General features: G+C 46.0%; 1 long non-coding RNA gene across 1 annotated transcript; it reads left to right on the forward strand.

Moving 5' to 3' along the window:
• Positions 1-532: 532 nt before the first annotated feature.
• LOC118878615 (uncharacterized) lies at positions 533-3,910 on the forward strand. Its single transcript, XR_011605682.1, has 5 exons — positions 533-697; positions 785-1,758; positions 1,859-2,190; positions 2,257-2,516; positions 2,595-3,910. It is a non-coding gene; the product is annotated as an uncharacterized lncRNA (long non-coding RNA).
• Positions 3,911-4,411: the final 501 nt, after the last annotated feature.

A 4,411-nucleotide genomic window follows, 5' to 3' on the forward strand; every position in this document is an offset into this window, starting at 1 on the left:
GTACTCGACTATAGCGTTCTTCCTTGTTTATAGTGCATTTTTTCGTCTGTTTTTTTTTTATTTTTGTTATTTTATCAATATTTTTGTTTCTGAGTTCTTTTTTGAATATTTGATTGACTTATGTTTGAAATTAAATGTAAATGTGCCATTAGAAAATTAGAAAGATAAGGAAAAATTAAAAATTTATATTTTACATATATTTTAAATAGGTTATTAGTGCGATTCACTGTGTGACCACCACCAACCATTTCGACTTTCACAGTTCTTGGCTCTCGCTCTTTCAAGTTCACTTAAATGAAATTTGTTCGCCGACGGCTCCTGTCACTGTGGACGAAGGCTGATCTTGTCTAAATGTTTTCTCAACTGCGGCTGTTACTGCCAGGATATGTGGAAGAGTTTTACAAGAAAAAGAAGATCCTAAAAAAAGATCTGGCCCTTTTGTTGAATCCCCGAATGGCCTATAGACACACACTTGTTGTAAAAACAAAATAGCTATCATTTCTAACTCACTTTATTTAAGTTTCCACACAAGCTTGATTTTAATGTGATCATCTCAGATCCCCAATACGGCAGCTACTGACTTGAAATCTCACCTGACTGTCTTCCCTCGCCATATTTTCATTGGACGAGCCAAAACCATTTATAAGAATTCCTAGGAGCGAAGCAGGACTTATTTATATTGTTAGATCGTTCAATGGTAAAAAATATGGGGAGGCACCGGCGTTGGGGCTACCCTGTCTGCGCTATCGATAGCCTATCTGTCTCCATATCGGTTTACTTCCAGCCAGTTCCAGCCTGAAATGCAACACCACCTAAGAATTTAGAGACACCCGGTCTGAAGCCACTCGACGAAAACATTAAGAGCATTTAAATCCTCTTCTGAATGAACCTGGTCAGTGCCCCAACTAGCAGTTACATACGGCGCTCAACGCGGTGCCGACGCTTGCTGGGAAGTATGACCACATTTGTGTAATTTTTCCTTGTTTACTTTGTGCCTCCTCCCGGTATACACGCGGATATCTTTGGCTTGGTATGCTCCCAGATGACGTCCGTGCAAGTTTTCGAGCTCCAAGGCGTTGATGCCGACCCCTTTAACCACTCGAGCTTTTAGGAACTCCCTGGCGAACTTGGCGTTGAACGACTTGCCAAAGGCACTGATAACCTGGCTTGACCAAGAATGTTTGAACCCGTTGGTCATACCGTTTGCGGCTTCTCTCATATGCTGTCTCCAGATTCTATCGTCCCTTTTGCTGGATCATTTGGAGTTTAACCGCTGTCTTTACCCCAGCCATCTCTTGGTCACACAAGGACGTTAACTTCATCGCTTACTTGTAGTTGTCGCCGTTTAGGAACATGTGGCCGAGTGGATTGCGTTGCGAAGAGCAACCTCAACCTCTGGAAGATAAGCATCCCATCCAAGGAAGTATTTCCCAAAGAAGTCGAAGTTCAGCTTCTGGAATGGCTGTTTCGAGTGCACTCTGTCTCCGATCCCTTGCAGCCGGCTTGCACAAGTTTAGTACCTTTGGCTCCTTGCACAAGCTCGCGGACTTGGAGTACCATGCCTGCCAGTACTAGGATTTTCAGGGTTTTTCCCATTTCGCTCAATTATGCTGTGCCTCTGCCACGTAGTTCTTGCTTCCTTTCTGGTGCTTGATGTTGAATTAGAATCCTTGAAGTTGCAATGACCACCGGGTCAACCGTCCCGAAATATCCTTCTTGGGAATGAGCCACATCAAACTCGCGTGATCTGTGATGCAGGTAACAACATACGGCCGGAACTTACGAATAGCCAGGAGAGCGGCGAGAAACTTTTTCTCGGTTACGGTGTAGTTCATTTGATGTTTATTCATCTTCGCAGAGAAAAATGCAATCGGCTACTTCGTCATTTCGCTGGAAAAGTACCGCCCGACTCCAATGTCTGACGGATTGCACTGAATGAACAAATTTCTCTTGAAGTCCGCATGCACAAGGACTGTTGCTGTCGCTAACACCAATTTCAAGAGCTTTACGGCTGGGCATCAGTTTTGTTCAGAGATTCAGTAAACGGAGCAGCCATCTTTGCGAAGATCTTTATGAACCGGCGGTACCATCCAGCAGTCCCGAGGAATGCTCCAGCCTCCGTCATGGTCCTTGGGTCTGGCATCCTCCTAATCCCATCCGAAGACGCCCTTCACCAACGATAAAACCAAGGTAGGTCTGAGATTTCAAGCAAAACTTCGACTTACCCATGCCTATGGGTAATTCCGCTGCTTTTAGGCATTCTGCGATCCGGCGAAGGTACTTTAGATGCGTCTGTATATCTCGATCCAGTTTCAGCAGATTATCCAGGTCGACGAAGACGTTGGAGCGGATGTCGGCTGGGATTACTCGATCCATTAGTCTCACGCTGCGCCGTCAATACCTCGCTTTTCGGATCCAACTCGATCTGCCAAAATGCAAACTTCAAATTCACGCTGGTAGTGAAGTATTTTTGGTCGATTCTGGGCAGAATGCCATCGATACTAGGCAGATACTAGGTAAGCCTCTTTAGTGGTCAGATCTTTCAATTGACGGGCATCTAAGCAGAACAGATCTTTTTTTGTTTTGTAAACTAGGTAGCTACGGGCTTTTTCTTTCCTTGACGACTGCGAGAGCTAACATCTTGTCAACCTCATCCTCGACCACCTTCTGCTTCGCGGGTGAATACGGTCGATTCTTGAAGACCTTGGCTCCCTCTATCAACTAGATTGAGTGTGTTTCCAGGCTGGTCGTTCCCAAACACCTCCAGGATCTCCTTGAGTTGTCGTGCGTTGTAGATAGCGCTCAGGATTTGCAACACCGGCAAATACTTCCCACCTTTAGCAAGTCGTTTCCGGAATCGACCCCTGGCCCTCTGGACTTTTCTGAACACCAATCCTATGCCGCTCAACTAATGCTGGGCGAAGATCCGGTTTCTGACCTCCAAGTATCTGCGCATGCTCCTTTATTTGGTAAGTCCGGCAACCTACCCGCCCTCTGATCACCCATCTGACCGATTTCCGCGCAATCTGGGCACTTTGGAGTGATGGTGTCCGGCTTTTCGTATACATAGCACAAAAGTCAGCGATCCGTCGACTCACACAAGCGGTAGCCGTGGTCCACGACTCCACAGTTCCAGCAGCCAGTTTGGAACGGACTCCTGTCTTTCATCTGCAACTCATCCGCCTCCTGCAAATCCAGATTCTCTTCAGCGTCAGAAAGCATGGCTTCCCTCACCCTGGCGTACACTCGTCCACCGAGTGTATATCCATGGCGTAGACGAACCTGGGATTCCTTGTCTCAAACCTTTTTTGACGACCTTTATCAACTGTCGCTGTAAACCTGCAGTGACGTCCGGGGATCCAATACCACTGTCGAGTTTGTTCCTTGAGCAGAACGTGGAAATGGCTGAGCACCTCCACCTAAAAGCATTAGTACTTCCGCTGCAGAAACTCCACCATGAACACGATGTCCTCCAACGAGATCCAGTCATTCTGGCCGCCTATCTATCCGGACCTTCTGGCTTCTGAAGTCCTGTCCCACGTTGACATAGTGACGCTGCTCTTCACGGAAATCGGCAACTCTGCCGTCCTCGATGCACTAATTGTTTGGAACCGGACCTCGCGGACCTCCATCTGCAGCAGTTGGCCCGCAGCAGAGCCAATGCTCTCAAGTCCCAACCGCAGAGGAGGGCCCGTATTGATATGAAACTTACGTTCCAGGTTTTCCCGCAAACGGCTTTGCGAAGCCCCGGGCAAGCCCACCGATATCTTTGCTGGATCAGACCTCGTCTTTTGAGGACCACAATACCTCGTCTTCTCCGGAGAAAGGAGCCTCCGAACGAAGCCCATACTCGTGATTGTTCCGTACTTCCTTTGGCATGTTTCACAAAACTAAATCTAAATCCAAAAAAAAAAAACGAAACAATAAACAATAATCTAAACAAATATGTATTGAACTAAATATTAATAAATAAATAGATAAATAAATATAAGAAAATAAATAATTATACAAATATTACTCGCAAATCCTCCCAAATTCACAATTATTAATCCCTATTATTTATTCCCCTTTCCTTATCCTTTCTCTTTCCTTTCCCTTTCAGGTTTAAGTCGGGGGAGATGGAACCGATTACCCACCGGTGTACTCCGTGCCAAAAACTTTACTGCGCTATTGTTCCTCATCTGTCCCAACACCAGACGCTCGTCAACAGAACTGGCTCTCAACGACCTAGGTTAATAGTAAAAAACAAAACCCTACCTAATCTATCGCACTTTTTGATCACAGATTTAATCACAAATGTTACGCCCTCTGCGTGTGCAAATCTTCTCCCTTCTCGTCCAAGATGCCACCAGCAGGTCACCCTGCATTTGCAATCTGTGACCCGAATCGATTTGCCTCCACTCCTGGGCAA

Source organism: Drosophila suzukii, unplaced genomic scaffold (genome assembly GCF_043229965.1).
Source record: "Drosophila suzukii unplaced genomic scaffold, CBGP_Dsuzu_IsoJpt1.0 scf_29, whole genome shotgun sequence".
In the NCBI taxonomy this organism is placed as follows: domain Eukaryota; kingdom Metazoa; phylum Arthropoda; class Insecta; order Diptera; family Drosophilidae; genus Drosophila; species Drosophila suzukii.